Source organism: Coenobita brevimanus, chromosome 64 (assembly GCF_032717465.1).
Source record: "Coenobita brevimanus isolate Jiangsu-jjx chromosome 64, ASM3271746v2, whole genome shotgun sequence".
In the NCBI taxonomy this organism is placed as follows: domain Eukaryota; kingdom Metazoa; phylum Arthropoda; class Malacostraca; order Decapoda; family Coenobitidae; genus Coenobita; species Coenobita brevimanus.
Genome location: NC_137017.1, coordinates 12,203,788 through 12,227,855, shown reverse-complemented (window position 1 = coordinate 12,227,855; position 24,068 = coordinate 12,203,788). Strand labels below are relative to the sequence as shown.

At 42.3% G+C, this 24,068-nt stretch overlaps 1 protein-coding gene and 1 non-coding gene across 4 annotated transcripts in view; both read left to right on the top strand.

Annotated features, from left to right (window-relative positions):
• Positions 1–24,068, top strand: part of dome (cytokine receptor domeless) — a 351,827-nt gene that overhangs the window by 64,836 nt on the left and 262,923 nt on the right. The gene's annotated exons all lie outside the window — the stretch shown is intronic.
• Positions 23,383–23,501, top strand: LOC145404770 (5S ribosomal RNA). The gene has a single exon (XR_013898226.1). It is a non-coding gene; the product is annotated as a 5S ribosomal RNA (ribosomal RNA).

Sequence of the window (24,068 nt, the reverse complement as noted above, 5' to 3'; positions counted from 1 at the left end):
CATGAATGCAGTAATCATGAAAAATAAACAAGTCATCCAAGCAGGAACTGAACTGACATAATTATCTTACCTATTCATGTCAACACGTAGTGTCTTCACGCATCATAAGATCTGAATTACTTGACCAGAGACCGTCAATTCATAACAATGATTGAGCACAAAGCCTTTTTTTTTTCTTCTTTTTTTTCACACTCGTTGCACTAAAGGCGAATACATGAATTTTATTGCTCCTTCATCATTAACTTTTTTTTTTTCCAAGTAAGAAAACTATCCACATAGTAAACATCCCGACTTGTTGTGTCTGTCTGATCTTTTGCATTTAACCTTCAGCACCACACGCTACTTTGTCCAACAATTTTACACTTTCATTCAGAATAAACGCTTTCTTGGGTTCATAACACTTTCAGGGTGCTTAGGCATAGCTAAAGTTAGTTTGGAATCCCGTACTCAGAGTTCTGAGAGGAAATGAGGACCAAGGAACTAAGCAAATAAACATCTCATCACAGCAACCATTCACACAACACTGAGGTAGGCAGCAGGGCTGAGCAGCCTGTGGCAGGTGGTATGGGTGTCACGTGGGTCGGGTCAGGTTGAGAAGCCAATTAGTGACCAACAAAAGCATAACACACGAGCTGTATCTGCAAATCCAATACCAAAACACCCATTACCCACAGTTTCTCTTGCACAGTTGAGTGGTATTACCATGCTATTATGTAATTATGGGAGAAATTAAATGCCCTTGTGTAAGATTGTTGTTTCGTTTGGTCTTAAATCGTGACTCTACTGTAGTTTGTCATAATAGGTAACTAAAAGATGCAGAGGTGGCAGTGATGTAATCTGAAGAGTTCACTTCTTAGGGTTGTGACAAAACTTTTGGGCAAGGTCATTTCACCCCTGTATGTTTCCACCTAGAACTGAAATAATGACATGTAATAATGACTAATAATGACATGTAATGGTTTTAGAGAATAGCCACAATATAATGCTGGTTTTGTATGTGCAGTGTGTTGGGAAGAGCATGTAGAGATTGAGAGGTGTGAAAGGATTAATCAGGCTGGAAAGTCTCTTGAGTGCATGGAGGAATTTTGTTCTTTGGGGAACGTATTACGCGCAAGTGGTGGGGCCGGAGCTAGCTCTGTGGGTAGGGTCAGAAGTGGTTGGAGGAAATTCTGGGAGTAAGTGCATCTTAACACTGAGAGGGTTTTCTCTCCATGTAAAGGACCCTTGTATGAAGCGTGTATTAAGAGTGTAATGCTGTATGGTGGAGACGTGGACAGTACAGGAGGAGGATATTCCTAGGCTCAAACATGCAAAAATGGCTTTGATGAGATGGTTGTGTAGTGTGTCCTTGACTGTGAGGCCTGGGAGGCTTGGATTGCAATTGGAAAGTTGCAAGGAAGGACAGGACTTGAATGTACTGCTGTAATGATGAAGAGGGGTGGATTGAGATGGTTTGGGCATTTTGAGAGGATGGAAGATGACAGTTGAGTGTGGTAGGTGAGAGGTGTGGATGTTGAGGGTAGGGTTGTGAGAGGCAGACCAAAAAAAGACTTGGAACAAAGTCATAAAGTGTTGCTTCAAGGATAAGGGACTGAATAGGGAGGCTGCCAGAGATTGAGCAGCATGGAGAGCTGCCATTAGGTGACCAAGGCCGATACATGCAAGCATGTTAGAGTCTTTTTAAGTGAAACAAGTGATATAATCATCATGCATTACAATAACAGTAGTTCATATGCTATGCAATTACCAGTAAACTTCCTGGGGGTAGGGGGTAGGGGGGTTTTCAAGAATACTCCCTCAGTATCCCTGCTTGTCGTAAAAGGCGACTAAAAGGGTTGGCGGAGGGTTAGTGCCCCTCCCCGGAAAACAACTAACTAAAAAAACAAACAAGAAGCCTCGGACAAGGACTGACCAAACGATGACGACCCAGGACCGGACAAAGGACTTGGTAATGAGTACATGGAATGTAAGAGGAGCGAATGATGAGGTGAAAGAGAGAGAGAGATTGTCCAGGTGCTTGAGGGTGCGAAAGTGGATGTATGTGGAATAACTGAAACAAAATGGAGAGGAGAAAGTGTGAGAGAATGGGAGTATGGATGGGGTATATGTGCAGGAGTAGATGAGAATGAGAGGGCAAAGGAAGGAGTGTGTATAGTTGTGAGTAAAAGATGGAAGAAGAGCATAAGACAGTATGGATCAGTTGGGTCAAGGATTGTGTGGGTAAAGTTGAAAGTTGGAATACAAATATGGGCGATTGTGTGTGTGTATGCGCCAACGCAAGATCGTGCTAGAAGAGTGAGAGAAGAGTTCTGGACAAATGTGGAAGTGTGCATGGAAAAGTTTGGAAGGAATGAGAGAGTGTTTTTGATTGGTGATATGAATGGTAAAGTTGGTAATATGAAGGTGGATGGAATAGTTGGTGAGTGGGGTGTGCCTGCCGAGATAGATGAGAATGGGAGTGCGTTAGTGGACATTTGTGCTGGGAGGGGGTTGGTGATAGCCAATACCCTCTTCAGGCATAAAATGATCCACAGGTATACATGGCGAGTGATGAGAAGGGTGGGTGGTGAACTGAATGAAAGGAAGGCAATGATTGATTATGTATGTGTGGATGAAAGGATGCGAAGATGTGTAAAGGATGCAAGAGTGTATAGAGGTTGGGGAGTGGACTTTCTGACCACTACTTGGTGGTGGCCAGAATTAGGATGCAAGTGAGATGGAGGAATAGAAGAAGGGAAAGACGAGAGGAAGGAGTAGTTGCAAGGAGAGTGGAAAGGTTACAAGAGGATGAGATAAAGGCAGAGTATAAAAGAGAAGTGGAGGAACGATTGGGCAAATATGTATTGGAGCAGATGGGAGACGTGGAAGGTGTGTGTAAGATATTTACAGAAGAAATATGTGCAGCATGTGATGTGGTGTGTGGAAGGAAGAGAAGGCGGAGGGGGTGCAAGGAACAGCGTGGTGGACTGAAGAGGTGAAAAAGGCTGTGGCACAAAAGAAGAAAGCATACAATGAATGGGTGAGAAATAGGGGCGTGGAAGAAGTTGAGAGGCGGAAGAGAGAGTTATATGTGGAAAGGAAGAGAGAGGTGAAAAGATTAGTAAGAGAGAGTAAGAAGAGAGTGGATGAGGAATTTGGAAGGAATTTGAGTGTAAAGTGGAGGGACTGTAAGAAAATGTTCTGGAGAGAAGTGAAAAGAGTAAGACAGGGTGGAAGTGAAGTTAGCAGGGGAGTGAAAGATAAAAATGGTAGATTACTAGTGGAGAAGGGAGAAAAAGTGAGCAGATGGAGAGAACACTTTAAGGAATTGTTGAACGTAGAGGATGGAAGTAATGCGAGTATAAGTGGCTGGGGAATGGCTGGGAGAAGGAGGGAGGTGAGAAGACAGGAAGAAATCAGTAGGATAGAAGTTGTGGAAGCAATGAAGAAAGTTAAATCAGGGAAAGCCCCAGGAATTGATGGAGTGTGTGGTGAAATGCTGAAGCATGGGGGAGAGATAGTAGTAGAATGGATGTGGAAGATGTGCAGATTGGCCTGGGAGGAAGGTAGAGTCCCGGAGGATTGGAAGTCAGGTATAATTATTCCCTTGTACAAAGGAAAAGGGGAAAAAGAAGTTTGTGGTAATCATAGGGGATTTTGTCTTCTTAGTATAATAGGAAAAGTGTATGGTAGGATACTTATAGACAGAGTTAGAGAAAGAACAGAGAAATTAGTTGGAGAAGAACAGGGAGGCTTTAGGAAGGGAAGAGGTTGTGTAGATCAGATATTCATTCTTAGATCTTTAGTGGAAAAGTTTCTAGAGAAGGGAAAGTAGTTGTTGGCGGCTTTCATGGATTTGGAGAAAGCATATGACAGGGTGGATAGACAAGGATTGTGGAAAGTGTTAAGAATATATGGAGTAGATGGGAAGTTGTTGAATGCTGTGAAGAGTATGTACGATGGTGCGAAGGCTGCAGTGCGTGTGGATGGTGAACTAAGTGAATTTTTCTCTTTGAAAGTTGGTTTGAAACAGGGATGTGTCATGTCTCCATGGTTGTTCAATCTGTACATGGATGGGGTAATAAAAGAGGTACAAGGTAGGGTAGTGGATGTTGGGGGTGGCCCTGGTGAGAGAGGATAGTGTTTGGAAACTCCCTGTACTGTTGTTTGCAGATGATACTGTGTTGTTGAGTGAAGACGAAGGGGAGCTGCAAGGCTTGGTGGATGAGTTTGAGAGAGTGTGTAAGAAACGGAACCTAAAGGTGAATGTAGGGAAGAGTAAAGTGATGGTCTTTGAGAGAGGTGAAGTTAGTGAATGTACAGCGAGGTTAGATGGTGAGGAATTGGAAAATGTGAGTACGTTTAAGTATTTGGGTAGTGTGATGAGTAAGGATGGAGGTTTGGAGGGTGAAGTGCTTGAAAGGGTACAGCAGGAAGAAAGGTTGCTGGTTCCTTGAAAGCAGTGATAAGAAACAGGGAAGTGAGCATGGAAGTGAAAAAGTTACTACATGACAGTATTGTGATACCAACTCTAACGTACAGAAGTGAAGCTTGGACATTGTTGGAAGGACACAAGTCAAGAGTGAGAGCAGTGGAAATGAGTTATTTAAGAGGAGCCTGTGGAGTCACGTGGAGAGACAGGCTGACGAATGAGGATATAAAGGAGCGTTGTGGTGTGGATGTGGATGTGATAGGAAGCGTTATGAGGAACACACTGAGGTGGTTTGGCCATGTGGAGAGGATGGAGGGTGAGAGACTGACGAAGAGAGTGTATGTGAGTGAGGTGGAGGGGGGAAGAGGGAGGGGGAGGCCGAGGATGAGATGGAGAGATGGGGTGGAGAGGTATATGAGAGAGGGGGGTGTGAGTTGGGAGCAGGGCAGTGAAATGGCGGGGGACAGGGCGACTTGGAGGCGATTTGTTTGTGGCCACCCCAAACGGGATTGAGGCGTCTGGCAATAGATAGATAGATAGTATTGTACTTTGTTGTGCCTTAATACTTTTGTGCAGGAAAATGTTATGATTTATGAAGATTTAGAGTACAAACCCATGTAGTTCGGATAATTGCATAACTTGGACCGTTACCCCCAAGGTAGAGATACCGAGGCTTGACTGTATTATTATTTGTAGTAGGTGGGGGTGCCCATTATCCACCCACTTAATGTAGCAGTACTCTATATTTAGGGTAGCTCTATATTGAGTGGCAAGCTGAATGATTTCCTGTAAACCAGGAAATCATTTCCAATGCTGGGTGGTAACCTTATAACCAACCAACACGTGTTCCTTACGTGACAACAAGTGGGTTGATGGAGGGTTAGTACCCCTCCCCAGAAAACAACTGATTAAAAATACGAACAAGAAGCCTCAGACCAGGATTGACCAACAGGTGATGACCAAGGATCGAATAAAGGACACGGTACGGATTGCAACATGGAACGTAAGGGGTGCAAATCTTGAGGTGAAAGAGAGAGAGATTGTCCAGGTGCTTGAGGGTGCAAAAGTGGATGTATGTGGATTAACTGAAACTAAATGGGCAGTTGAGAGTGTGAGAGAATGGGAGTATGGATGGGGTATATGCGTGGGAGTGGGAGAGAATGAGAGGGCCAAAGGAGTGTGTATTGTTGTGTGCAAGAGATGGAAGGAGAATACAGTATATGAGAGTATGGATCAGTTGGCTCAAGAATTGTGTGGGTAAGAATGAATGATGGACTACAAATGTATTTACCTATTTGTAGTATACAGGAATTGAGCAATGCTCGTGTTGTCCTGTCTCCATATCCACATTTATCAAGTCTACCTTTACACACATGAATGTTTTTCTCATGCACCACCTCTTTGTCTAAGTCGTTCCAAATATTTAAGAATATACCTAATTGTGATATACACGGAATGTACTATGCTCGTGGGTTTCCGTCGCTGTTTCTCAGTAAGTCGAATTTAACTTTAAACTCGTTTAAGTTTTTAGACTGGACGATCTCTTTGTCCAGGCTATTCCATAAGTCTATACTTCTGTAAGGAAAGCTATATTTCTTAATATCCTTCAAGCAGCTTGACTTTTTCAATTTCATTCCATGTCCTCTTGTTGCTCTCTTATCCCATACAAACAGATCTTCTTTGTCAATTTTTCTACTCCCACCATGGTCCTGAACACCGCAATCATGTCTCCTCTCTTTCTCCTTTCCTCTAACGAAGGCAAATCCAGTTTTTCCAGCCTCTCTCTGTATGACAGGTCTGTCAGACTGGGGACCATCTTGGTTGCTGTTCTTTGTATTCTCTCAATCTTGTTTATATCTTTCTTTTTGTGTGGGCACCACACTACCGCTGCATATTCTAACCTGGGGCGGATCATGGCCACTATCAATTTTTTCATCATTTCCTCATCCATATAAATGAAATGCTACTCTTTTGTTAGTCAAGAGCTTATAAGTCTTTCCAACTATCTTGTTAATGTGCTTTTCTGGTGACAAACTATCTTGGACCAGCACTCCCAAATCTTTCTCTTCTCTCCTTTTTGTGATTAATTCATTACCCAAAAAATAATTCAGTGATGGTCTCCTGGTACTTTTACCCATTTCCAATATTTTACATTTCTTTACATTAAATTTCATTTCCCACGTCCGGCTCCAATTGTGTATCCTATCCAAATCCTCCTGCAGTATTTTACAATCCTCCTCAACCTCTATCTTCCTCAAGATCTTTACATCATCAGCAAACAGACTCGCATAACTGTTCACTCCATCTACCATATCATTTACGTAAATCAGGAACATTACTGGCGCCAACACTGAGCCTTGAGGGACTCCACTTGTTACTTCCCTCCATCCAGACATCTTTTCCTTTATTACTGTCCTCATTTGTCTGTCTCTCAAAAAGTCTCTCATCCATTCCAGAAGTTTCCCCTTTAGTCCTCCTATATATTCTAGTTTCCACATTAGTCTCTTATGAGGTACCTTGTCAAAGGCCTTCTCTAAGTCTAAGTACACACAATCCACCCAACCATCTCTCTCCTGTACCACATCAATCGCTCTTGAGTAAAAGCTCAACAAGTTTGTAACACATGACCTTCCACTTCTGAATCCAAACTGACATTCAGCCAAAATATTCATCTCTTCCAGATATTTTATCCATCTGTCTTTCAGGATTCTCTCACACAATTTTGCGACCATGCTGGTTAGAGACACTGGTCTATAATTCAGGGGTTCTTCCCTGTTTCCTCCCTTGTAAATTGGTACCACATTTGCCCTCTTCCATTCTTTTGGCACTTTCCCCTCTTCCAGTGAGCATACAATTCAGCTGTGAATTTTATCCGCCAGTTGTTCTCTGCATTCCTTCAGTACCCAATTAGAAATTCCATCAGGTCCTGGGGCTTTCCTTACATCTTGAGTTTCCAGTAATTTATACACTTCCTGCACCTCCACTTTTATATCTTTCATCACCGGAACATTTCTAATCACTCCCTCCCCTTCCACAAGCTCCTTTTCTTTAGTGAAAACTGACTGGAAACGTTTGTTATTATTTCTGCTTGCATTGCCGCATCCTTAAAGACCTCTCCATCTGCTTTCAGCTTGGTGATTCCTTCCTTTTGTTTCAGTTTACCATTAACAAATCTATAAAACAATTTGGGTTCATCCTTGCATTTGTCAATTATACCTTTTTCAAAATTCCTTTCTTCTTCTCTATGTATTCTTGTGTATTCGTTTCTTGTTCTTTTATATTCTTCCTTTGTTCTGTCGTTACCTCTCTTTCTCCAATTGTTCCACGCCTTATCTCTCTCTTTTTTGGCTATCATACACCTTCTATTAAACCACTCCTTTTTCCTGTTTTCTTTCCCTCTTACTCTTGGTGCAAATTTTTCCACTCCCAAATTATAGAGGTCTAGAAAGATATCCCACTTCCTCTGTATCTCTCTTGTTTCTCTGAATTTTCTCCAATCTGCATTTTCAAAAAAGTTTCTCAAGCCTGTAGAATTTGCTTTGCCAAAGTTGTATCTTCCTTGTCTATGAAACTCGTCTCTTGGCTCGACGTTTCCTATTAACATCTGGAACTCAATGACCACATGATCACTTTTTCCCAAAGGACAGAGATATTCCAATGATTCTATTACATCGGGTTCTTTGGTGAACAGTAAATCTAACCTTGCTGGTGTGTCCTCACCTCGAAACCGTGTCTCTTCTTTGACCCATTGCGTCATCACATTATTCATTATTATATTTAATAACATAGTGCCCCACGAATCCTCGCCACCTCCCGAGTACCATTCCTCCCAGTTCACCTCTTTACAATTAAAGTCACCCACCAAAATTATATTATTGCTTTTCTCAATTATTTTTTGCAAGTAGCTAGCCATATCTGACAACATCTCATGGTATTCGTCATCCTTCCATGCTCTCGTCTTTGGGGAACATACACTACCGCCATATCTCTCTTAACATTCTCTCCAGTTTCTAATTTCATATATATCACTTCAGCCCTGCCTTCTCCCATTTCCACAGTATCTACATTTATGTTGTTCTTCACTGCTATCATCACTCCTCCTCCCTTTTTTTCTTTTCTGTCTTTTCTCCACAGTTTGTATTTACCATCTCCCAAATGAACATCAATATCTTCTCTTAATTTGGTCTCTACAAAGCACATGACATCAGGTTCATGTTCTCTCAAGAAATCATTAATTTCGATCCTTGTCGATATGAAACCATCAACATTAGTATATATCACCTTCAAATTATTTTTGACATTATTAGTACCCTCCTCTCTCCTACTCTCTGTCCGTACCACTTCCTCAACTTCTGATCTTTCACAACCATCCCCCCTAGTTTCCTTCACTTCTATTTCCTTAAATACCATTTCCTTACTTTCATATCCAATACTCTCCAAAAAAAGTATTACGTTCTTCCTCTGTCCTCTTATCATTTTTTTCCTTTACTTCTTCCTTTAATGATTTTAAAACTTCTCTTTCTTCTTCATTCAGATCTTTTCTTATTATAATATTTTCCATCCCCGCTTCTTTGCTTAATTTCCAGGTCACTTTAAGTATCTCATTTATTACACTTTCTGATGTAAACTTGACTCTCATTGGTCTTGTTTCCCCTTTCTTATAAGGCCCTATCCTCCTTACTTCCTCAATTTCTTTTACCCACTTGTCTCCTTCGGGGTCAATCTTGCCTAATATTCCTCTCACCATGTTCGTGTCTCTCTTGAGTCTTGCGAACCTAACCTTTTCTTCCTCTTCCCTGTTTCCAAATACTACCACACATCTGTTCCTTTCTACAGTTTCTCTCACTATTTTCTCTTTTTTCTTCAGTATTTTCACTACATTTTCTTCCATTTCTTTCTTGTTCATTTCCCTTTCTTCCTGGATGATCTCTCTTAAGCTGACCACTTCTTTCTGTTCTTCTTCTACGTGTGCCCACTTTGCCTTATGTTCTTCTAATACATTACTCACCTTCTCCGTTTTATTAGTACTCTCTTCAAGTTTCCTCCTCAGTTCAACATTTTCCCTCTTCAAATTCCTAATCTCTTCATTGGCTGTTTCGTTGGACTGGATTAGACTCTGTATGGTGGTTTCCGTATTTCCTGATACATCCTTTATCACTAGATTCTCTACTTTTTTTTCGAGTTCACTAATCCTCATAATTAATGTTTTCACCAGGTCCATGACATTAGTATTAGCATCAAAACCTTGAAATTCCATTCCCTCATTGTTTACGTTTTCAGCCATGTTTAATGTAAAGTACCTAAACAGCTGTTACAGAATAAGCCACAAACATTCATGTATATTATTGCCAACAAATCTTTACATTTTTGATAGTCTACTAACTTTCATTATTTTAAATTTAAAGAAAGACCCTAGGAGACAGGACAGACAAAATTCCTGAAACTACTCAAGGTTAGGAGCGATGCCTTGGACGTCCGCTCTCTCCGGCTGTTCGTGTGTGGGTGACTGTTCATGTGTTTGCTCCAGTGCAAGCAGGGTGAAAGAAGAGTTTTGGACAAATGTGGAAATGTGCATGGAAAAGTTTGAAAGGAATGAGAGGGTGTTTTTTATTGGAGATATGAATGGAAAAGAAGGAAATATGGTGGTGGATGGAGTAGTTGGTGAGTGGGGTGTGCCTGCAAAAGTGGATGAGAATGGCAGTGCTCTTTTGGACATTTGTGCTGGGAGGGGGTTGATGATAGCCAGTACCCTCTTCAGACACAGAATGATCCTCAGGTATGCATGGCAAGTGATGAGAAGGGTGGGTGGTGAACTGAATGAACGGAAGGCAGTGATTGAGTATGTGTGTGTGGATGATAGAATGAGAAGGTGTGTAATGGATGCAAGAGCATAGAGAGGTTGGGGGAGTGGACTTTCTGACCACCACTTGGTAGTGGTGAAAGTCAAGGTTGAAATGAAGTGGAGGAATAGAAGGGAAAGGGAGGAGAAAGTAGTCCTCACAAGGCAGGTGGAAAGGTTACAAGAGGATGGAGTAAAGGCAGAATAGAAGAGAGAAGTGGAGGAGCGATTGGGTAAATATGATTTGGAGCAGATGGGGGACATGCAGTGCTGGGAACGCTACTAATAAAAAGTAGCGACGCTCACATTCCCGGTACTAGCTCGAAAAAGTAGTTGCGTTACTGGTTTCGCTACTTGATACGAAATGTAGCGGCGCTTCCGCTCCCGCTACTTTGGATAAGAAGGTAGACGAAGGAAAGGTTAACAAGAATCTGTGATATAACAATACACTATATACTCTTTTGATAATATTAGTCAGTCTGAGTGGTTATGTTGTGTACCAGTAATGTCAGTATGTACTTATATTGGGGGGGGGGGAAGGTTATATACATGTCAGTGTCACTTTCATGAAGCTTAGAGCCGAAGGTACAGGAAAAAGCTGTTTCCTGTATAATGTAACAAATGTTCTTTTACATTGTTACATAGTATACCTACTGAAAGTAATATACAGTATGTAAGTAAAAGGCAAAAAAATGTGGCCTACCATTGATACTTATTATATAGATTTATTATGTATTTTCAATGATACCTGTTTAAGAAATGTACGAAAACGAAAGTCAAAATGAACTGGGGCTTTCTTTTAAAGGCTGTTTATACAATAGCAATGGTTTTTCCATTACTTTAAACTGAAATTAACATACTGTTACAAAATAATAACATAGTGAGTAAGAATTAGTCTGAAAGAGAGAGCGGGAGTTTGAGACGGGGCTAGTTAGAGGTGTGTGTGTGTGTGTGTGTGTGTGTGTGTGTGTGTGTGTGTGTGATGCCTACATCTACCTGACGTCCTTATTTATCTTTACTTAATTTAAATGATCGATAATTAACTAGCAAATTACTGTCTAATTATTGCATATTACTAGTAAATAATAATTAATAAATTATTGATTTACAACAATCTAAAGGTGAATGTAGGGAAGAGTAAAGTGATGGTCTTTGAGAGAGGTGACGTCAGTGAATGTACAGCGAGGTTGGATGATGAGGAATTGGAAAATGTGAGTACGTTTAAGTACTTGGGTAGTGTGATGAGTAAGGATGGAGGTTTGGAGGGTGAAGTGCTTGAAAGGGTACAGCAGGGAAGAAAGGTTGCTGGTTCTTTGGAAGCAGTGATAAGAAACAGGGAAGTGAGCATGGAAGTGAAAAAGTTACTACATGACAGTATTGTGATACCAACTCTAACGTACGGAAGTGAAGCTTGGACGTTGTTGGAAGGACACAAGTCAAGAGTGAGAGCAGTGGAAATGAGTTATTTAAGAGGAGCCTGTGGAGTCACATGGAGAGACAGGCTGACGAATGAGGATATAAAGGAGCTTTGTGGTGTTGATGTGGATGTGATAGGAAGCGTTATGAGGAACATACTGAGGTGGTTTGGCCATGTGGAGAGGATGGAGGGTGAAAGACTGACGAAGAGAGTGTATGTGAGTGAGGTGGAGGGAGAAAGAGGGAGGGGGAGGCCGAGGATGAGATGGAGGGATGGGGTGGAGAGGTATATGAGAGAGGGGGGTGTGAGTTGGGAGCAGGGCAGTGAAATGGCGGGGGACAGGGCGACTTGGAGGCGATTTGTTTGTGGCCACCCCAAACGGGACTGAGGCGTCTGGCAATAGATAGATAGATAGACAACAATAATTAATTGACAGAATTGACAAAAGTATTATTTTTCGTCATTAATAAATACAACCTAACTGTTGGCATATCTGAATGTACTCGCCAACTCCGGACCTGTATTCGTCGCGTGAGTAGCGAGGAGCGCAGTAATGCATGAGTACGGCCGAAAAGTAGTGGCACTCTCAGTTCCGCTACTGGATAAAAAAAGTAATGGCATTACCACCATTGCTGTTAAAATAGTACCGGCCGTACGTAGCGCCACTACTAATAGCAGCGCTATTCCCAGCTTTGGGGACATGGAAGGTGTGATACCGTCTTTAACATGTGGAAGTGAAGCTTGGACCTAGTTGGAGGGACGCAAGTCAAGAGTGAGGCCAGTGGAAGTGAGTTATTTGAGAGGAGCATGTGGAGTCACAAAGATTGACAAGTGAGGAAGTGAAGGAGCATTGTGGTGTGGATATAGATGTTGATGTGATAGGAAGCATTAGGAGAAAAAACACACTGAGGTGGTTGGCCATGTGGAGAGGATGGAGAGCATGAGACTGACGAGGAGAGTGTATGTGAATGAGGTGGGGGGGAGAGGGAGGGGGAGACCAAGGGTGAGATGGAGGAATGGAGTGGAGAGGCATATGAGAAAGGAGGGATGTGAGCTGGGAGCAAGGCAGTGAGATGGTGGTGCAAGGCAGTGAGATGGCGGTGGACAGGGCAACATGGAGGTGATTTGTTTGTGGCCACTTATGTGTTTAAGGCATCTGGCAGTAGATAGGTAGATTTGTTTGTTACTGTAATTATATTACCAGCACTAACACTGCTGCTTCTGCCGCCGCCGCCGCTGCTGCCGCCCCACTATTCGATGGGGATGAATTCCATTAAAAATGCTTGAATAACGACTTGGTCAAATAACGAACTGATTTTTCCCATAAGTTTGTTAAGAAATGGGGGGGGGGGTTATGTTCCCGACCACCTTCATTATTTAAAAAATATTCAATAAAGATGGAAAACATACCAGTAAATATGAACAAAAGCGACACCGGGATTTGGGGTGTTTTCTTATACACCTACGTTCTCAGGGAAAATTATTTTAGTATTATATACATCTCAGATGATTGACATTTGATTTTTGATCAGAGAAATATCTGAGAACAAACGAAATATTCCTACTTAGCGATATTAAAGAAAACCACCTGAACGCCTTTGATGGTGTTTATTGCCGATCCTGCTGACTGGACATGATGTCAGCAGACCAGACAAACTCAAATGTATTCAATTTAAAACCATAAATAGCAATGGAAGCCTAACTGGAAGTGCTGAAACTTAACTGGAGGGCTTTGCCCTCAGGACCACTTAATAATTATAACCTTCCTAACCTAGTGCAAAGTAAGATGTGCATTTGGTAAAACTGGTGCCAAAACAGTATCATGTGTTAAGAGCGTTCATTAATCATTGGCGTAATCATCGCCAGGGTTGCCATTTGGTATTTTTCATTACCAAATGCAGGCCAATTTGATAATGAAAAATTCGTATGGTAATGAATCAGTATGATCCATTACCAAATGGATTTTTCACGTGTATGGGTGGTAACTATTTAACCAAATTTTGGCATCTGGTGGTTTAGTGGTTAATTATTGCTCTGCAATCAGTTTTAGCCGGTGAAGGTTTATATCGAAGGAGTGGTTGGGGTTGATTGCTCATGTAATGCCACTCAGGGATGAGTGAAGCTGGTCGCTCTCATCTTAAATGTCGGGACCAACTGCCTAGCCCTGGGCTAGGATTGGATGATGGATGGATGGATGAAGATACCAAGGATGGAGATGGTTGATTGTCTGCTTTCTTTGATTAATCTGCTAGCCTAAATAGTGCAAAAATAATCAACATGCTGCTAATTATAAGGAGAGTGATTATTTCCATTTGTATGCACAATTAGTGAAGGATAAATGCTTGCTTAATTTGGTAATGAAAAGTTAAATTTGGTAATGAAAATTGAGGAGTTTGGTAATGTGGCCACGTTCAGATCTGGCAACCCTGATCACCACCCGACAATGCAATGGCAAAACACTCTTTCAGGTTAGTGAGTACAATACTGCACTTGACAGGGGTAATAGCAGGGTCTTGGGTGGAGCCATGGTGGTGCTGTAGTAATCCACGAGGCATGCAGATGAATGAAGAGGTAACCAATCAGCAGGGCAGAGCGCAGGAGACAGGCAGCTCAGCCGGTTTGTCTGGCGGGGTGGTTTGAATTGTCGAAATGGTGGGGATAACCATGTCGAACAACGAAAAAGGGTATAGATTTATAAATGTCAAAAAAACAAATGGTCAAATAATGATCGGTCGAAAAACGAGGGTTTGGTGTACTGCTACTTCTTTTTATTCATTAGCATTACATTGTTAGCCCCTTACCCACGGGCTGTCACGACTGTGACGCTCATTACATAAGTACCATACCGCGAGGTGTCACTTCTGTGAACCAGGGATTTTTTAAATTGCCCAGGCTTTCAAGTGCAGTCTTGTATCATCTGTCAGTACTGCCAGTGTGTAGCTATAGGCAGTGCTGCTAATACCGCTAGTACTCGCATCCAGTGTTACCAATTTAGTCATTTTTCTGTGTTTGCCTTGCCTCCCCACCTCCCCTCCCTTACCCCCTCCCCTGCTTAGCTACAGCCTGGCCATGCAGCGCAACTCCCGGCTGGTTTTATCCATTCCATTTTTCCATTGAAATGTGCCCTATGCCCTATTCTCATACTAAAAAATATAAAAAAATATATACAGTATATATAAAAAAAGAAAAAGGCTAATTGATACTTCCAATGGTCATGAAGTAGCTAATTTATCACTTGGCAACACCCAGCGTGCACATGGTTGCTAATTTTGCCTCTTTATTACCCATTGAAATGTCTCTTATGACCTATTTTCGTACTAAAAAATATATTAAAAAAAAAAGGGGGGGGGGCGGGAAGGACTTAGTGATACTTCCATTGACCTGGAAATAGCTAATTTATCATGTATTGTCTAGATTTCCTGCTATCTCGTGGCAGGGACACGGCGTGGTCCAGCCATCCTCGTGGGTAAGGGGTTAATAGAGGCATTAATCTGTTGAAGTCGCTGGTCAATGCAACTCTTGACCACAGCACCTTCATAATTCATACCTGTCAGAGAGACAGGCCTGAGGGATGATGATCATCTGCTCCTGAGGCATAGGAGTGCAGTCCTCACAAGGGAGAATGGTTAGTCGACATCTCATTCAGGCCATAACAGAACTTAAGTTGATGCTTTTTCTCAGAAAGAACCTCTGCCAGTCTTTAGTAGAATGTTGCCACCTCTGGACCCATCCCACCTGATGTTGCGTACACAAAGGGAGTGAATCCACGGTGGTCCTCATGTTGGATCCTTTCTTGACAGTTGCTGCTTTTTTTTCTTGTTCTTTCCTCTTGCTTGAAGCTAAAACACATAAAACTGATAAGTAAAAGTACAGAAATGCAGCAGTAATAAAGTGTTCAGGAGTAAAATGTACCTTCATATGAATTCCCACCATCCTAGTGCACAATTTTTCCAGCACCTTCCAAGAGTTAAACATATGTGTAGATGCAGAATTTCATGGGCATTCTCGTGGTCACTTCAGAATTTCAATACAATCAATAGTAGTCAAATAAATTGCAAAAAAATGTTGAGAACTCACGAGTCTGTGTTATAACCGCGGAGGAGGGTAAGAACTGAGGGAGTGAGGGGGAAGCCAGGTGGGTATGAAGGAGGGACAGGAGAGAGGGAGAAGCGAGGCTGTGAGCAGGATTCTCCCCTTCTGCCAACAGACGGAATGGCGCTTTTACCATACAATTACTCGTGGCTTGCGGTCTGTTAGATGCCATGCAGAAACAACTCACCGTGACAAGGGGACTTTCAACGTTTGGTAGAGAGGTGGACGGCCGCTGTCGTCAAACATGTACTTGTGGCTTGTGTTCGATGGTGGTGGTTGGTGGGAAAGACTTAGCCTGGTGGCCACGCGACATTGAACATTCAGCGGGGTTGCATATGGACATTTTGACACCACTTGCAGGTTACAGTTGTATTACTCAGGTGCTGGAGATTCTTTGGGAGTGACAGGATGAGTGCGCGACTTTGACCATTCAGTACAGGGGCGGACGGACATTTTAGCTCTGGTTGTGGGTTATGGACTACTTCCCACTCACAGCCCAAGCCCAGCAGCCACAATACTGAATGTTTGAACATGTCGGCTAGCTGGCAGAAGTTCTCGGGGACTTTTACGTTTGGATAATAACAAGTAAATTTGGATAATGGTTTAATAGAGCCTAGGTCCAGCATCCAGATAATGAACACGTCTAGATAAATGAGGGACTACTGTATACTGTAGTTTATATTAGGTCTGTTGTATTGAAATTATATTAAAATTACTTTTAATATTACTGTATGTAATAATCTGTGTGTCTGTTGCCAGATGCCTCAATCCCGTAAAGGATGGCCACAAACAAATTGCCCCCATGTTGCCCTGTCCAACACTATTTCACTGCCTTGCTCTCAGATCACACACCCCTCACTCATATACCTCTCTACTCCATTCCTCCATCTCATCCTTGGCCTCCTTCCTCCTCTCCCTCCCTCCATCTCATCCTCGGCCTCCTTCCTCCTCTCCCTCCCTCCACGTCACTCACATACACTCTCCTCATTAGTCTCTCGCACTCCATCCTCTCTACATGGTCAAATGACCTCAGTATAATTCTCCTAATGCTGTCTATCACATCCACATCCACACTACAACACTCTTTCACTTCCTCATTTGTCAGTCTGTTCCTCCAGGTAACTCCACATCTCTCAAATAACTTACTTCCACTGCTCTCACACTTGACGTACGTCCTTCCAACAAGGTTCAAGCTTCAATTCCATACATTAGAGTTCGTATCACAATATGGTCATGCAGCGACTTTTTTACTTCCATGCTAACATCTCTGTTCCTTATCACTGCTTTCAAAGAACCAGCAACCTCTCTTCTCTAATGTACCCTTTCAAGCACTTCACCCTTTCAACTTCCATCCTTACTGATCACACAACCCAAGTACATAAACGCACTCACATTTTCCATTTCCTCCTCATCCAACCTCACTGTACATTCAGTGACTTCATTTCTCTCAAAGACCATTATTTTACACTTCCCTACATTCAAATTTAGATTCTGTTTCTTACACACACTTCTAAACTCATTCACCAAGCCTTGCAGTTGCCGTTCGTCTTCACTTAACAATACAGTATCATCTGCAGACAACAGTACAGGGAGCTTCCAAACACTGCCCTCTCTCACTAGGGTCACTCCAACATCCACTACCCTACCTTGTACCTCTTTTATAACCCCATCCATGTACAGATTGAACAACCATTGGGACATGACACATCCCTGTTTCAATCCAACCTTCAAATAGAAAAATTTACTCAGTTCACTGTCCACACACAGGACAGCCTTAGCCCACTCACTCATACTCTTCACAGCACTCAACAACTTCCCATTCATTTCGTGTATTCTTAAAACTTTCGACATTCCTTGTCTGTCCACCCTGTCATATACTTTTTCCAAATCATAATAATAGTATATTTAGAACTAGGGTACTACGTCTAAACTTGTTATTCTGATTAAAATTACATTTATTATTCATTTATTATTTATTTATTAATAATATATTAATATCAACCTTCTGATTATTACTATGCTAGTTGTTATTATATTTAATTATTGATCTTCTGTGATATATATATATATATATATATATATATATATATATATAATATCGTCACCCTCATAAAGAAACTGTCTAAGTCATCTTTTCTACTTTTTGGGAAATCAAGAAAAACATGTCTCATTTTCTTAACTTTTAAATGACTTAGGCAGAAACTTGAGGCGCATTTTAGACCACTCGCACCCTAGACCTGGCAAAGGCAGCTATATAATAGGTGTGCCACGTGATGAAGAATTGATTTAGGCAAAAATCTGGAAATCGCTGAAAAATGACTCGGGCAATTTCTTTATGAGGATGATATATATATATTCATTTTTCATTCATCATCCAATCCTACATTGCCCCATGAGAAGCGTAGCAGCCTGAGACTAGGCAAGTTGGTCCAGACATTTAACATGAGAGTGACCAGCCCCACTCATTCCTGAGTGGCATTACGTGAACAATAAACCCCAACCATCCCTTGGATATAAACCTTCACTGGCTCAATCCGATTGGAATGCCGTAATTACTGACTAAACCACCAGGTGCCAAAATCTGGTTATATGGTTACCACCCAGCGGAGTGAATGGTTTCCTGCTGTACAGGAAACCATTTGGCTTGTCACTCAGTATAGAGTCACCCACAGGCAGAAGGAAGAGGAAAAAATGAAGGAGAGAAAGACAGAAGAGGGAGTGTAAAGTAACCCGTAGGCAGAAGGACGAGGAACAAATGATGGAAAGAAAGACAGAAGAGGATGGAAGGAAAGAAGGTTGGAGGAGTGGAAAGGGCAGACACCCGAGAGCAGCACTACATCGAGTAAGTGGATGGTGAGCGCCCCCACCTACCACAAATTTATATATACAATGAATATATATATATATATATATATATATATATATATATATATATATACTGAATATATTTATATTTATATATATATATATCTCTATCTATCTATCAATTGCCAGATGCCATAATCCCGTAAGGGGTGGCCATTTGACTTCGAGTTACAGTAGGTTCGCACAGTGCGCGTCATCGCAGTGCACGATTCACGTTGTGAGTGAGTGACCAAAAATCATAACCAAAAACCCTTCAATGCGCGAGTTTACCGCACAGAACGCGAGGCAGAGGCAAGGAGTGGCTCAAAAATGCCATTTTCTACTAGTGTGCGACCACCTCTCACACAGCGCATCACGTGTCGTCATGTTGATGCTCAGAAATTCCCAGGCATTCTACTGCGCAGCTTGGGGTACAAGGGAGCAGGCGTGCCATAACAGTCCTGGCTCGTGCACTGTGCGGATCCGCTTTCTACAGCTAACCTGTCGTGTACAACATGTGGTGTTTTTTATGCTGCCTGTACTTTGCCGCACCATGGCTCCAACCTCAAGAGTTAAGAAACTTCTGACGCACGCCACCAAGTTAAAGATCATTAAGATGAAGGAGAAGCGTCAAGGAAACACTGCTATTGGGAGAACCCTGGGACTGGCTGAATCTACAGTGAGAACTGTGTGGAAGAACTGTGAAGCCATAAAGGCTGTAGTGAAGATGTACGGTGCCTCTGACCTAGGTGGTCGTTCGCGAGTGGGAAATCGTGCTATGATACTAATGAAGCGCTATCTTGCCACCTTCATAATGAGTAAAGAAAAGGAAGGTGTTCCACTGAATGGAAGATTTATTCTGAACCAAGCCCAGCTCTTTTACAAGGCAGCATCTCGCAGGTTAAAAGTGGAAAAACCTTTCAGGGCATCAGTTGGATGGCTGGACTGTTTTCTCAAGCGCAAGGAACTCTGTTACGTGAAAGTGTCTGGTGAACATGCCTCTGCCAATGAGCTGGCCGCGAGAGACTATCCTGCGATATTTCAAGCAATTATTGAAGAGGGACAGTACACCAAGGACCAGATCTACAACATCGATGAAACGTCGTTATATTACAAGGCCATGCCAAAATCAGCTTACATCGCTATAAAACAGAAACAAGCCCCTGGTCGCAAGCTCCAGAAGTGTAAGATGACAGTAATGTTCGCTGTAAACCTGTCTGGGAGCCACATGATGAGGCCAGTTATTGTACACACAGCTTCACACCCAAGGTGCTACAAAAACCTTGCGAAAATGGATGCAAGTGGCGTGTATGGGTACAAGTCCACAAATGGTTGGATGACCAGGAACATTATGGCAGACTGGTTAACGAGGCGGTGTGTCCCTGATGCCAGGGCCAAGTGTCGGGAACTGGGCATTCCATTTAAGATGCTCCTTGTGCTTGATAACGCACCAAGTCACCCTCCATATCTTGAAGATCTTCATAAGGATTGTCATGTTGTGTTTCTGCCGCCCCGCACGACGTCACTAGTGCAGCCACGGGATCAAGAACTAATCGCCACAGTGAAGCACTTCTACCATAAGCAAGTGTACGACTACCTACGCAGGAAGACTGACACACAAAAGGAGCTTCATGCCCTACAAGAAGATCACGACGAAGACCTTGATGAGCAATCTGCTCCCGTTCCATCTCCACCAGCACCTGTATCCTGACCTGCCACAGATGCCATGACTGTTGAGGCATTTTGACGTAACTTTATGGTGAAGGACGCAGTTGAATTTCTCCTACAAGCCTGGCACCAGATTACACCTGCAACGGTGAACCATGCAATGGTGAATGCTCGTGCCTCACTTATGCATCACCCAGGAGACGGCCATTCAACCACTGGCCGAGGTTGAGGCAGCAACATTGACAGCAGCACACGCTGTACCAGGTTTCGAGGACGTTACATTGGTGGACATACAGGAAGTGCACACTGCTACTGAGGAACAGCCTCCCGAGGAAGTGTTGCAACGAATAGACGAGGCTGACGCAGAGCCCGACACCAGACAGAGTCAAGTTGAGCAGCCTAGCGTGATGGAAGGCAGGACTGAGCTGTGTATGTCAAACATTAGCAAGATCCTTGCTGCCATGGATAACCTCAAGGAAGAGGTGAAGGAACAGGAAGTGAGCAACCTAAGAACAGAGGAACTTCTGGTTGGTATCGACAAACTGTTCCGTTTCTACACAGACAGGCACAGGGAAGAAATAAACAGGAGAAGACAGACGCTCATAATAAGCTACACACAGCAGGCTCAAGTTGGTGAAATTACGGAACCAGCGACATTGTCTGCCCCTGTTCCTGTTGAGGATGAAGAGGATGCAATGTCAGAAGTGTCAGCATTGGACTTTGAAGGGTTTATGGCCCTTCAGAGTGACTTTGATGCTCCTGGGGAAGGTGCTCAAGAGGAGTCTGTGGAGGGAAGTGTTGGTGCGGTGGGAGGTGTGGTGAGGAGTGTGGCGCTGTAAGTGTTGCCGTGCCTCGGAACCCCTGTTATTTAAGGTCATCAGGCCTGTTGTCTACTGTTGTTAAGGTGACTACCCATATTTTTGTTATTGTAGCTATAGCTTTAGTACAGTGTCTGAAACATATGACCTTTATTATGTCTCTACGGGCCAAAAAATGTCCAGGTATGAGGGGGTACCGCTCATATGTAATTATTCCCATAAGATTATGATTGTATTCCTAGTATGCGAATTCCCAGTGCGCGAGGTTGTAGACCACCCAATCTCTCGCGCACTGTGCGAGCCCACTGTATTTGTTTTATGGGGAGGGGCACTAACCCTTCACCAACCCACTTACTGACATGTAGGGAGCACGTATGGTTTGGTTATATGGTTACCACCCAGCATTTTAAATGGTTTCTTGGCTTACAGGAAACCATTTGGCTTGTCACTCAATGTAAAACCACCTGTAAAGGAAAGAAAAGCAATAAGAAGTGACAGGAAAGATGGGAGAAATAGAGAGAGAGGAGAGTAGGCACAGAAAAAGAATGATAAAGGCTAACGAAGAAGTAGGCAGCACTACATCAAGTGAGTAGGATGATGGTCGCCACTACCTACCACTAAAATTCCTAAATACATACCATTAATATACAGCATGCTAATGATACAGTAGAAGTCTTGTCTTTTGGCACCCTTCAGGATCGAACAAGAGCTGAAACATTGATTGTGCCGAAACATTAGCTGCTTTTCTAGTGTGTGATTTTTGTAAACTATAAGCAGTGAATAAAGAATACACAGTGTGTTTATTGTGCATTTATGTATAGAAAACACAAACTAACTCTAACCAAGGTGTATTTATGCATATGAAGTGTATGTATGGATGATCTGGTTTGGGACTGCAAGTATGAGCTTGATTATGGGCCTGCAAACAAAGAATGAATGCATTCTAGCGTGTATTTTTTTTGTCACCCATAAACAATACTGTATTCAATAAGCAACATATGGTGTATTTATGCATATGAAATGTATGTACAGATGATTTGGGTTTGGACTGCAAGTGTGAGATATATATATATATATATATATATATATATATATACTGGTGAGCCCTTAATTCACGCAAACTTTTTTCACGCGATTTCGGTTATCCACGAATTTTTTGTACAATAATTAAAACATAAAATTATAGTATTCAAATAAATAATTTTAATATACAAGAGAAATAAATAAAATATAAAAATGCCTACCTGCTGCCCTTGTGCATACATATATGTATGTGTGTGTGTGTGGGAGGTCGGTCTACCACGCACCACACAGTCAGTTTGAATCCAACGGTCGAACCATGCATGACTCGCAAATCATTATTTGTGGCTTATTTTTCTGCCTTCCAGTGATTGCTTGCCTTGTCTGCCAACATGGGGCCTAAGCATAGTGCTAGTGATGCATGTGGTAACACCAAAACGGACTCGTAAAGTGATGTTGCTGACAGAGAAAGTTAAAGTGTTGGACAAACTTAAGGGAGGAATGTCGGCGACAATTTTCCGTCAGGATGATTCCCCGCCATTTATTTACATACCAGTTTATTTAGCAAGTACAGTACACTAGTTTTTTACTTATATGAGTTATAAAATTCCCCTGAAAATTAGTTATTAAAGTATTAATTAATCAATAATAAGTATATTTATAGAATGACAGGGAATCGTCCATGTTTGACGGTGAATTGACTTCATGGTGAATTGTCTCTGAACCGTGTGTTTGGGGTGAGTCAACTGTTCTTACAATAAAGAAGGCAGAACGTAGCATACGGGAGTCAGTGAGGGCTAGTGCACCAGACTGTGCTAAAGTGTCTCAGGAGTCAGTGAGGGCTAGTGCATCAGACTGTGCTAAAGTGTCTCCACCTACGCCTGTGAACTGGCTCAGAACCGTATGTCTGGGGTGAATGAGTCAACTGTTCATACAATAAAGAAGGCAGAATGTAGCATATGGGAGGCTGTGAGGGCTTGTGCATCAGACTGCTGAAGTGTCTCCACCTACGCCTGTGCTTGTCAGGTTTCAGTGTTAAATTTCTTACATTTTTGTTGTTTTTCATACTTTATGCTAGTTTATAAGTGTATGTAGTGCATAAACAGTATTATTCAGATGTAATATACTTAGTAGACGTGCGTAATTATGTGCACACAAGGGCAGAATGTATATGCCGAATTTACCACATACGCGAAGGGTCTGGGAACGTAACCCTCGCGTGAATTAAGGGCTTACCTGTATATATATTATATATATATATATATATATATATGCCAACGGCCATACCACGTTGAGTACACTGCTTCCCATCCGATCAGCGAAGTTAAGCAACGTTGGGTCTGGTTAGTACTTGGATGGGTGACCGCCTGGGAACACCAGATGCTGTTGGCATAACGTTCTCCCTATGTGTCAAGTGGGGTTGGTGGAGGATTAGTGCCCCTCCTTGTAAAACAATTAACTCTAAGCCCTTGGCCACCCCATTTGGGATACATGGCATCTGGCAATGAATGAATGAATATTTATATATATAAAGTAATCCCTCCAATATCTGACGTAATAGGGCCATAGGCAGGTCTGGATAGTGGGCCTGTCCGGATATTGGGCCCCAGCTTATGGACTTGTACTTATGGACCCTAACTCAGAGAAACACCTATACAGCTCCCTCTGGACATGCATAGCGCCTATTTAAGATCCAAATCACACCAATAAGGCACATAAAAGACTGAAATAAATGCAAAAGAAGCATAAAATGAGGGTTTTGAGGTAGGTTCTTACAATATTAAACATTCTGGGTACTTACAAGTGCCTGGCTCCTGGACTGGTACTTATGGACCCTAACCTAGCTTAACTTGGAAAAACACCTTCCTACTGCACATGCATAGCCCCTAACACCCTATTCACACCAATAAAGGACATTAAAGAGAGAAATAAGGTGTTTGAGATAAGTATAGTATGGAA